At 45.8% G+C, this 12,113-nt stretch overlaps 1 protein-coding gene across 5 annotated transcripts in view; it reads left to right on the top strand.

Annotated features, from left to right (window-relative positions):
* Positions 1-7,452: 7,452 nt before the first annotated feature.
* The window catches only part of IRF2 (interferon regulatory factor 2), a 39,751-nt gene continuing 35,090 nt past the window's right edge, over positions 7,453-12,113 (top strand). For 3 of the 5 annotated variants that reach the window (XM_039699834.1, XM_039699833.1, XM_039699829.1), the window contains exon 1: positions 7,453-7,665. The gene's annotated coding sequence lies outside the window, so the exon portion shown is untranslated. Of the gene's footprint in view, positions 7,666-8,083; positions 8,424-10,159; positions 10,245-12,113 lie in introns of those variants that run through there. The other 2 variants (XM_039699830.1, XM_039699831.1) reach the window with 2 other exon arrangements.

The following is a 12,113-nucleotide window of genomic DNA, read 5'->3' as shown; positions in this document are numbered from 1 at the left end:
GAAGCCTTTCAAAATAAAGCTCCTACTCATGTTCTCTATTAATAGCCAGGAGTTTTCCTCCACCGTACCCTCCCACGACTTCTTTCTTTTAAAGTGATAAAGCAGCCCTGTCCATGGTTTTGAGATCCCTTGCACTCGGATACCAACTCAGCATTTTCCCAGCTGCATTACAGCAGTTCTCTGCAGAACTCAAGGCAGATTTCTCAAAAATATGCCACATAATGCCCCTGTAACCCTATCAAGATACCAGTAGCAATGGAAGATTCTGGGAATAGATTACTTTAAATTTATGTCAGCTTTTACTGTGCCATGAACGGTTTCTTATTCAGACCCTGACACTAATTATCCACTCACTTCTGAAAGCCTCAGTTATGTGGCTTAGCAAACCTGAGAGCAGGGCAACGGCCAGAGTGGCAGAAATGACTTGTCAAAAAAGAAGTGCAGCAAGATGGGCTGCAGGAGACATGAGTCATGGAAGAGCTGCCCTCCAGAAACAGCTCAGCAGGGCCAGCTGCTGCCTTTCAGAAAATTAACTTGCTGGACTCGACAAGGCAGCACTGAAGGTACAGCAGAGGAGCTCAGCTTCAGCTAGTACAGTACATCCAAAAGATGCTGCATTTGCTCTTGCTTTGAGAGGATGCTCAGCTGGATGTGCAGAGGGTATGGAGAAGCACTCTGGAGATTGGTGTTGCCAGGCCATATACATGAAGGCACTCAGCAGACAGGACTTGCTATCCAAAAATTACTCTTTTGTTAATAATTAAACACTGATTAGGAAAGGTAAAAGAGCCAAAGCTTTAAAGAGAGTGGTGAGTTGGAAATGGATTTGTAACTTGTAGTGACCATTTTAAATTCAGATAAAAAAGCCTTAAATTAACTGCTTGTAACTGGGTCCCTCTTTTTTTGCCTCTTTTTGTGGTCATGTTGGGTGGTGTTGCAGTATAAGCTGGAGAGTGCCCCAAGGAGGAAAGGCTGGAGCTGTATTTAAATAGGCTGCCAGAGTTAAGAGGCTGCTGCAGGGTCAGACAAGCTGGGGGGCACACAGAGAATTTCCTGTTTTGTCAGCAGGAAACCTCCTGAGGAGGATCCCCCTTTTGACACCCCTGTGCCTCCTTCACCATTGAGAGATCAGTGAGGTGGGCACACACCAGCACCTCTTGCCTCTCCTTCTGGAATGGGCAATGGTCCCTGACAGCCCCCATTGCCCAGCAAAGGGGAGCACTGGCATGGACCATGACAAGTGGGGATGGGAGCTGGGATGCTGGTTTGTCCAAGTGGGCAAACATGGACAAACCTGTCCATGTCAGGGGATGCCCAGAACAGTCTGGGGTAAATCCAATGGGTGGGTTGGCTCCCTTTGTCCTCCCATCCTCCAGTTTTGTAGGGGAAGAAAACACCCCTATCATGGGGTGGAACTTTTCTCCCCAAAAAGCCATGAGACCATGGCAGGACATAAGGAAGATCTGCTTGGGAGAGCGATTGACAGGGCAATGTGCCTGGTGAACATTTCTGCAACTGATATCCCTGGAAAGTCTTCTTTTAATGGGAAAAGCCACTACAAACAGGAAGGTGAAAGGAGAAAAGTGTCTTTCCCCTCTATAAAGATAATTTAGCTATTTTTAACTATACATAAGTTTTGAATTAATAAATCAAAGGATGTGTTCATACACGACATGAAGCAAAGCTCCTAATACCTGATTATTATCCTGAAGAAACATATTCATTCTGCTTTGTTAAGCCAATAGGCAACATATCACTTTTCTTTATATTCTACCTCAGTTTCACTGGGAAAAATTGCCATAAAAGCTTCCACTTCAGTGAAACACTCTATTGCAGCAGGGCTAAGCAGGATCACTTTCAGGTGTGATCTGCTGAAGCAGCCTGCCTCCCATCTAGGCTTTCTCTGCCAAACTCCATTCGAGCCCTGAGGTGTCAACATGCTGTATGTGTTTCTAAAGGACTTCTTTCCTCCCTAAATTTTGCTGTGTGGGCCAAGAGATGTGAGTAACCAAAACCATCTCACAGTGCTGTTAAGCAAATTCCTGGTTCCTTTTCTTCTCTCCTATTAAATAAAGTGAATTGTGTACAGCAGCTGAGCTGGCAGAGCCATGGGCTGAAGTACTGCAGCCAAATAAAAGCAGTGACAAAAAAAATGAACAGGCTCTATAGTCCTCAATAGTGTTCTGCTATGTCATGTATTTGGTTTGGGCTCTGGAGGCAGGCTCTTCCCAGTTACCTATCCTCCTGCAGCACCTGGATGCCAATGATGACCAATATGATTGGGAAGGCATAACAATTTCTTAGTAGAATAATGTCTGTCACAGGTTATTGTTTTATCTCTTGGCTCTTTGTGACCAAATCTGCTGAGGCCTGGATAGAACAACACCTTTGTGAAGACACTTGGCTTTCCTGAAAGCACAAGAGGCTTTGAATTGCAACAGAAAAGTTTTATTTTGCAGTTTAGAGAAGATACTCTTTAGAGATCTGGTCTGAGCAAATAGATTTTTCCATCTGGAACCGTTTTCTGTAATTATTGCCAATAAAATTATTATTATCAATAAAAACAAAGCCACACTCCCACCATCTCGTTTTTTAGCAATCAGAAGAACAGCACAGCTGGAATACAGAGCTGGGAAGTTTAGACACTAGTTAAGCTCTAGCTCACTGGTTTGGACACCCTGTTAAGCTCTCATAGGTCGGTGTCCCTGCTGGCACAGCCCAACCAAAAACCAAAGGAAGTATCCCAGGATGGATTTGCTCTGAGCAGCGTGCAGGGAGTTCCCTCTGTGCTGTGTGAGCAGCCCGGGCGGTGCTGCCGCGCTCAGTCCTGCTGCCCACGGCTCAGCCCGGGCTCAGCTTGCAGGGGACACGGCTGAGCCTGCCAGGAACCGCATCCTGGCAGCACCTGCACACTTCCCTGCAGCCATCGGAGCGGAGGGAACAGGGGGAAACAACACAAGAAGGTTGAGTTAAGGAACATGGATGAAATGAAGGCCAAGAAGGAGGGGGGAGGCTCTCCCCATCCCCACGCCTGTGTGCACATTAACTTCAGAAGGCTCTCGCTGTACTCCAGAGGAATTGCTCATGTCCTTTTATTTAAGGGCCTATTTGCTCAATTGGGACTGAAGTGAGTTAATTTTTTTCCCTCCAGAGGCTGGGTAAGAGACCTAGCTGTATCTCCAGGGTTCTAGCAACAAGACTTAGTTTCCATGAATTTTAACATGAGCATAAATACTTTTAGAACGCTGCAGAAACACCAAAGGCTTTTATTCACAACAGTATACACACAAAGTAAATGAAACAAAACCCCCAAACAACCAAGTCTCCAACAAATGAAACTGATATCAGAGGACAAATTAATTAGAACTTCTTAAAAGCTTATTGCACGCTTTTCCATCATACTTTGAGTGATTATTTGTGTTACAGTAATATGCAAATACTTAAACTTCTTAGCCCTAAAATTCTCATGGCTTTTTTGTTTGTCTATTTTTTGCTTTTTTAGTAAGAAATGTGTCATTACTATCTAGTATCTAAAAATAATCAGTGCAAAAGGTTACATTGGCATCAGAATGATTTTCTAAGAACAAATTAAAATTGAAAATAATTTTTACTGTGCATCATGTTTAAAAATGGGTGTAGGCACTCAGAAAAATGTGGGTAATACTATTAAAGTAAGAATTATATGACTCTTGCAATTGATTCATTTTCTTGATACTGGCCTGTAACATAAGTTAGCTTTCCCACTTTAATGTATCAGAAAAATAAACAGGTCAGCTGTAGGTGGGTAGGTAAGCTTGAGTCCCAGCTTACCTTCTCCAATTCTACACACATGAGAAAATTCACCTTCTCCAATTCTACATACAAATAGTCCCAATGCCTGTGACAGTGATTTTAAGAACCAAAATGACAGTATAGTCAGCTCCACATAAAGACAAGGTAAAACCCACAAGAAAAGCAGCAAAAGGGAAGATGTAATAAATGTTATTTAACTTTTCAAAAACATTATTAAACTTACAAAACAAAACAACCAAACCAAACCAAACAAAAACAAACTCACATCAAAATATCTGGCATATTGCATGTTTATTTACCTTCTGGAACTTAAGGGATTCCCAGTCTGAAGCTTTTTATCACAGAAATTAACTCCAGGCTAGAAAAAGGGACTTATTTGTGAAGAAAAGGCAGGATGCTAATGGAAGAAACTAATTCTAGTAGCCAGATCCCTAAAGAAGGTGGTTAAAAGAATAAGTTGCAAACTTTGGCAGTTCTGCAGAGGAAAGGCAGTAGATACGTGATGCTTCTGGGTTAAATTCTCTAATTTTAAAGCTGCCATATCTCACTGAAACAGCAAGGTCACAAGAGGTTAAAGTCTCTTTTTGGAGAGAATGAGTCACTGCTGAAAGTTAAGTTTAGAAAACTAAAGCTGCCCATTCCCATTACTTTTCAGCATTAAAAAAAGGAATCACAACAGAAGATTTAACTTCTGGTATAACTTCTGATTTTGTGGTGCTAGGAGCTGTGTAAGGAAAGGCCTTTGTCAATGCACAGAATGCATCAAGGTCCTTGAATGTGCTCCACTGAGATCAGGTGAAGGTGGTAGGAGGAAATGGCAAGAGCGAAATGCAAATTCTGCCCAGCGGCTTGGCCAGTGCTTCTCAGGGAAGCTCACTGTTTCCTTTGACCAAAACCAACTCATGTAATCCATAGCAATGCCACTTAGTGAATAGTGTCCTCTGAATGAGACATCAAAGTATTAAAATGATGCTATTTTTTCTACACAATATTTACTGATACATAAGCTACAGTATTTTTCACAGCTGGCTCATTCTGCAAACAAATTAAAAGCACATACTAGAAAAAATAACAGCTACTGAGTATTGCAAAAGCCAGCTCAAGTCACTCTACTCTTTGCTTGGAGGGAGGAACTGGAGTAGCATTCCTGCCCTGAACCATCTGCAGGCATTTCTATTCAGGAATTTTTGAAGGGTACCAAGAGGTTCTAGCCCCTAGAAATGTGTGGCTTTGGGGGCTGTTTGAGGCAGAGTTGGTGTCTTTACATTTAATAGACCTCACGGTGTTTTTTTCTTCTGTGAATGTGTATAGGTGCTTTTTTGGGATCCCCTGAGAACTACTGGCACCTCAAAGGAGGATGTCCTACTGTTTAATTACTGCTGCATGAAGATTCACCTCCTTCTGTTTGCTTTAAATTGGTCACCTGCTAGTTTCACTTGATGCTCTCTAGTTCTTATATTAGAAAAGAAAGCAAATACTCCACCCCTACTCCTCTTTATTCATTATTCTCTCTGGTCTGACTGTTTTCTGTTGTTTATCACTTCTCCATCCTGTATAATCTCGGTCACTTAAATCCTTGGATCACTCTAACATCAGGGTGGCTCCAGATTTTTCTTTATGTTTGTTGCTTTTCTCTGGATCTTTGCTGTTCCTGTTGCACATGGGCCAGAGCAATCCTCAGTAGGCATTGCAGCCCTCCCCATTCTGTTCTTTGTGTTTCATCCTGCCATTTTCTACCAGCTTTGGGACAGTTTCTGAGTGCTGAAACAATTCTTCCATGAGTTATTGCAGCTGTTAGATCTTATTTCTGAGTGGGAGCAAGCTGGTTAGAAATTTCTCATTTTCAATCAGTTTACTCCTCTGTAATCCAGCCTGGCCATAGTAACCACCTCCAACCTGCTCAGAGGGCACTAATACTCTACAGTTATCCTAGTTGGACCATCAGTCTGTGAAAATTTGGCTTTAGTTATTGGAGTTTGCTGATTTTGCTCTTCTTTTGTCATGGAGTTCATAGCCCCTTTCCCTATAGCCACGGCCTAGTCTGACCCTCCTACATAATCTGTGGTCTGTCACTGCCATGTCTTGCTGAATATTTCCTTTCCCTGCACATCTATTCAGTCAAAATGCCAGTTTGAGCCGGGTGTCCCATATCCCTCATTCTCATTTCACTGTGGCTTCATGGAAACCAGTCTCTTCTGGAAATACCTGGAGTATCAACCATGTGGGTAGCACCTTCCTTGCTTCTCTTGTGCAGCTGCTCTGGGAACCTGTGTCCCTCCACATGAACGTGGACCATTCCTTACTGCTGGGAATGTTTCTAGAGAAGTTTAGAAGGAGATGCTTGATTTTACTGTCCTGCCTGTCACCCTATGCCTTGCTTCCCAAGCCTCTTCCTTGACCTTTCCTACCTCACTGGACCACAGCCATCTTCTGGGCCACAGTGGTTTTTTTGGAGGGGGTAGATTGCTGCCATCCATGGTCTCTGCCAACTTAATTTGTTTTGTGATTATGTTCTCAGTGCAAGGAAAGCTTTTTCACGTCAGGAGGTCTCGTCACCCACAAGGGGGGACTCCCTATCTCACTGTTAGCTCAGTGTCCTCTGCACGTCCAGGGAAGCTGCCACGACAGCACCTGGAGAACAGCTTCCCCTCCATTTGCTGTACAGCTGGAGAGCTCCTTAACCAGTCCCCTGTGCCACTCCTTGCACAACCCGCGGTGTCCCGGCACTTCTCCCACCGCTGCCGGCCGTGCATCATGTGTCTGCACAGGGAGCTGCCCCCTGGCTACCCCAAGATGTATGTATGTGCATGCAGCACACGTGGAGATAGATGGATATGTGTGCGAGGGAGATGTATGTCCCCTGTGCCACTCCTTGCACAACGCGCGGTGTCCCGGCACTTCTCCCACCGCTGCCGGCCGTGCATCATGTGTCTGCACAGGGAGCTGCCCCCCTGGCTACCCCAAGATGTATGTGTGTGCATGCAGCACACGTAGAGATAGATGGACATGTGTGCGAGGGAGATGTACACACTGTCTGTCCCCATACACAGCCCTCTGAAACTACTACATTTCATATCTCCTCCAGCCTCCAAGTGCTCTTTTCCTTTCTCATTTGTGGCTAGGGCTAGGAAGGGCACATTGCAACCTCAGTGGATTTTATTTACTGTAGTTTGAATCGGGATTATCAAAATCCTGTAGAAAGCTTTGGTCTCTACATCGACTCCATAACTAAAGGCAGTTTGTAAAATCTGTTGAAATCCAAGAGCTCTCTCTTGAAGTAAGCCAGCCGCTTGAGCCTCGCTGGGTTCAAAGGATCTGATCTGTAATTGTCCTCGTTGTGGAACTACGACACGGTACTTTTCCAAAGGCAATGACAGCTCTAGCATGCGCGTGTGCCAGACCGAAACCAAGACTCCCACCTCAGCCGAGGGGCTAGAGACGCAAGGAGCGATTCAGTCCGTGCTGGTGGAGCTGAGCGGCAGGGATTCCTCTCTGCTCTCCGTGAAAACCTGCTTTGAGCGCTGCGTTTGTGCGTCCCAGAACAGCGCTCCTCGCTCCCCGGGGCTGGCTCCAGCTCTCGCTGCAGCCCTGCGGGCCCAGCGCGTGTTGCGGGAGGCGGGGATCAGCGGGAGCCGCTGCCGGGCGGGAGTCGGTGGCGGGGCCCCGGGGGGATTTCCAAGCGCCGGCGGCCTCGCCGCTTCCTCTCCTTGTTTTGCTTTCGATCTGGCCCTCTCTCCGCCCGGGCGGAGGCACTGAACTTTTAGTTTTGCTCCCGCGATTATTCAGCGCCTGTTTTCATTTCCATTTCGTGTCCCCTGGCAACGGCGGTAACCTTGAGGAATTATATAAGGGCCGCGAAAACGGGCCGGCAAGGTAATTTTGAATTATTTTCTAATTTTTCCCCCTATTTATTCTTTTCTTCGTGTTTAATTTTCATTTTATTTTTCCGCATTGCTGCTGTTCCGTGTGCGGGGCAGCGGGGGCTCCGGGGCAGATGCGCATCGGTTTTAAAAACAAAAGGTCGGGCTGCAGCGACCGGGGCCGAGCCCGATTCCGCCGCTACATTTGAGAAGGTGCGGGGGGGAAGGGAGGACGCGGCCGCGGCGGAGATGGAGCGGGCGGGGGTCCGCGCCGCGTCCCGGGTGCGGAGCGAGCTCGGGCGCTCAGACAAAGGCGGGGGCGCTGGGTCGGGAGGGCCGCGGCGCGGGCCGGGCCCGGCGGGGGGGCCCCGCACTTGTTGCGGGCTGGCGGCTGCGGTGGCTGCGATAAGGGAGGAACCCCGCTCCCCCTCTGAGGGCACGGCGGCGGCAGCGGCAGCGCGGAGGGACAGAGGCGGCGGGGCCGCGGGGGCGGGCCGGGGCCGCGGGAGCGGCGGAAGAAGGAAGTGGCGCGGCCGCTCGGTCCCCTGCGGGAGCGGCCTCCCGTGCGGGCACGGCGGCCCTTGCGGGCGCTGTCCTGCCCCACGGCAGCCCGCGGAGCCGAGCGCTGCACGGCTAACCCCAGAGGGAAGTTAGGAACAAGGATTTCCTTTGTGCGCGGTACGCCGGGTCGAATTCCCAGCGCCTTGCGATGGCTGGGATCGAATTTGCAAGTACCTGAAGGGTTGGATCCCTCGGCCCAGATTCCCAGAGGTACTTGGGTCTTTAACTCTCGTTTTGATTAGTGTGAGCTCCTAAGCAGCAGAGTCTGTGTCTTAACCTTAATTCTTTAGACACAGAGCTGAGATAAGGGAATTCCGGAGTGCAGGACTTTCCTTCCGGTGAGTGTACGGCTGTAATTTATAGCCCACCTTACCATGCTAAGGTCTTGCAGACAGCATTCCCTTGAAGGTATGAGCAGTTGTAAATGAAAACCTCCATTTCTGGAGATGAAATACTACATGTTTGAGTTTACAGTTATTTTATTTAAGTCTTAACAATCTTTGCAGAATGCCTGGGTTAGTACCATAAAAAGAGAGTGGAGCAGCAACATTTGAATTCACCCCAACACAGAGACAGCCACACAGAAGTAGCAGGATTGATCTGTGAGGCAGATGGTCTCAGTCTGAAGCACAGTCTTTCTTTGCTGCCAGCCCTTTCCAATGCATTGGTGTCCTTCTTTGGCCCCGTTGGTAGCATGCTGCCAGGGAGTTCCTTCATGAGCCCCTTTCTTTTTGCTGGCAAACCATGATGAAAGGTGTGAGAGCTCCAGCTCCTTAGGCACAGTATCAGTTCATGTGCTGCTCTTCAGTGAGGTACAGGCCCGGCAGGGTGTCAGCCTGCTGAGCCCTGTGTTACCTCCCTGAGGCCGGGGCTCCCAGCAGGATGGCAGATGCAGGTAGAGCAGTCACTATTATTGTTTGGCACATATATCAGCACTGCTACCCGGTTACTTGCTGATGACAGAAGTGACAGATTTTGGGAGCTGTCAAGTCAGTCTCTAGAGGAGAGCTGTTCATCCCAGGCCATGCTGTGTGGAAATGGGTAGCCAAGAGGTATGAGAAGTAACATACAGGCTATTAGGAAGGATGGGGTTAAAGGCCCCTTTCTCCATTGAGAAGAGGTCTTTAATGTATGGGAACAAGTGGAGTTAGGGGCAGTTTTAATGCATAATTGAGAAAATTATGAAGAAAAAATGGTTTTGAGATTCAAGAGAAAATAATTTTTTTTTGAGTGAATACAGTCTATAGTAGAAGAATAGGCTTTATGTAAATGAATTTGTAGCCAGGTTATGTATGCCTTCAATGAAAACATGTGCTTATATATACTGTATATATAACAGTATGTGTTTAAAAACCAAACAGTGGGGAAAAACTGATGGATAAGGATTGTAAGGTTTGCCATGACACTCTCTCTAGAAGTAGTGCATCACCTTCATGGTGTTAAAACATCTCCATGATAGAATACTTGGGATATCAAAAACTTTGCGGGTGCATAGAGGCTGAGTATCTTGCACATGCATAATGTGGGAAACTTTTTGTTAAAGAGGAAATAACTGTTTGGGGAAGTAACACAGGGTCCCATATGTTGATGTTCTAGGCCTGTGTAGGAAGAGTAGAGAGATTAGGGCTATGTGACTGCCCAACCTAGATGTTGACAGTAGCTGTCATATATTAAGGGAGCATAGAGAAACTTCAAAGTAGGAAATATGATTGTTAGTGAGAGGCCTCAGTTGCCCCTGTGTAGATTATGTCACAGCCCAACATGAAATTTGTCCAGGTGCCAAAAAACCCTACTTTCTGGGTGTAGCTTGTACAGATATACTGAGGGAAACAACTCTGGACAAGGTACAGGCCAGCAAGAATTAAGTTCAGAATTTTGCATTCAAATTCCAAGCCAGTTCTGGCATGACACTGGTCATAATGTTCTTCAACTCAATGTTGTTTCAGGAGCTGCAAAGGCAAGAGTTGTTGTGGCAGTGTTTACTCTTCCGAAGTAGTTCTTCATACAGCGAGGAAAGAAGTTAATCAAATGGTGAGAGGCAGCCAAAAGTGTAAAATAGTTGCAAGTGGCATGTGCTTCTTCAAAGACACTCATAGTAAAGGCTCAAAGCAATTGTATGTCATCTGTCAAAAATACCAGAAAAGCTGAGCAGGCTGACAAGCAAAGCAAAGCAGCTCAGTGTAAGTAAAAAGACCTCTTTCAAATCTTATGGTTTTGTCTTCAGATGGGAAAGGTGGAAAAGAACATAAAAAAATGTGTCAAACACAATTAGGTAAGCCAAAGTCATGCTGCTAAAGGCATGGGAACAATTAGAATATACTCTTTGCAGCTCATCAAACCCAGGAAGCTTGCTGATAAATTATCCATGCGTACAAGGAGTGCCCAAGGAAGATAAAGTCAGTGGAAGAGTGCAACAAATTCCCTGAGCCTTGCTTCACCAAGAAAGACTTTAAAGAGATTCTTTTGCAAGAGATTGTTTTTTAAAGGAGTGAACATGTTGGGGAGTTTTCCAAAGTGAAGCGTCGGTGAAAGACAGTATGAGAACTAACCATTGGGAAGATGAAGTGGAAGGCAGGAGGTGATACTTGTTGCAGAGTTTTGAAACAACCGAAATGGAAAGTTGCTGATGTGTTGCCTCTTGTGTGTAACTCCTTGAGTAGGCCTGCTTTGGTGCTCCAGAAATAGAATGTAACAAATGAGCTGTCCGTTTTTCAGGGTTTCTGTGGAGACTCAGAACTCGAGGATGGGCATTTTTGTTTGTTTGGTTGGTTGCCAAGGGTTAGTGAATGGGACTAGTGAACGTGGGTATAAGTGTGAAACAGTGACAAAGGCTAGGCCTGACTTTTGTTGGCAGGGAGTTGAGTGTCATGACTCTCCTGGTGTTCTCTAAACGTATTGCTGAGCTGTTGTCTGGTTGATGCAGTCCTTACTAAAGCAGGGCCAGTTTCAAGGTGGGATCAGTTTGCTTTGGGCTGTGTAGTCATGGCCAGTATGCTCAGTGAACCTCACCCCAAGTCTGCCCAGGGCCTACGCCATTCAAGGGGTGGAGAAAGGGATAGGTACAAGTTTGCTGGTTGTATTAACTCATTTGGAGCATGAAAATCCCAAAGGCTGAACCACAGAGTCTGCAGAAAAATCTTATTTTGAAAGTGTGGATGTAAGTTTGTAGATGAAGTTCAGTACAGACCAATTTCAGTGTAATACGTATGGAAAGGATTGCAATCCTAATTTTCTGTACACAAAAATAAAGCATGAACTGACTTTCTACACAGGAAAAAAATCATACAGCTTGCATAATCCAATGAAAAGATAAATTCTGTGCCAAGATGTCCCTAATAAAGGACAGGTTAGGAATTATTAGGAAGGAGTTAAAAAAAAGAAATAAAAAGCACCATCATGCCACTGCAAATCCATGTTGCTCCCCTCTCCTGTTTCAGGAAGTACTGAAATTTGCTGAGCTGCAGAGGAGAATGTCAAAGATGATGAAGGGTAGGAAGGAGCTTTTGTGAAAGAGTAAGTAGCTTGGAAAAGAAGTGACTGAAGGGACCATGGGGATATTCTTTAAAATCATTAGTGTCATGAAGAAAGTGAAGAGGCAAGATAAATGAGACCCAAATAAAACAATTGGGAGGCTACTTCAAAAACCCAGATGCTTGTCCTGCAGTACGTAAATTGTGGTGCTCACAGCCACTGCGGGTATGTCAGGAGTTTACTCGGGTTCACGAGTGATTAGTCAGTCTTTTGGAGAGAAACTTGCTGTGCAACTTTGCAGTCAGGACAGTTCAGTATCAAATTTTGGGCACTGACTGCTGACAGAGAATTACTGCAGATGCTGACCAAGAATCATTGCTGAAAACTGCTAGTAGAAATTTCCACTGAGAAGCATAAGCTACCATCCAT

The sequence above is a fragment of the Passer montanus genome, unplaced genomic scaffold (genome assembly GCF_014805655.1).
Source record: "Passer montanus isolate IOZ18808 unplaced genomic scaffold, ASM1480565v1 scaffold14, whole genome shotgun sequence".
NCBI classification, from domain to species: Eukaryota; Metazoa; Chordata; class Aves; order Passeriformes; family Passeridae; genus Passer; species Passer montanus.
The sequence above is the reverse complement of the archived record's forward strand: the minus strand, read 5'-3'. Positions and strand labels throughout refer to the sequence as shown.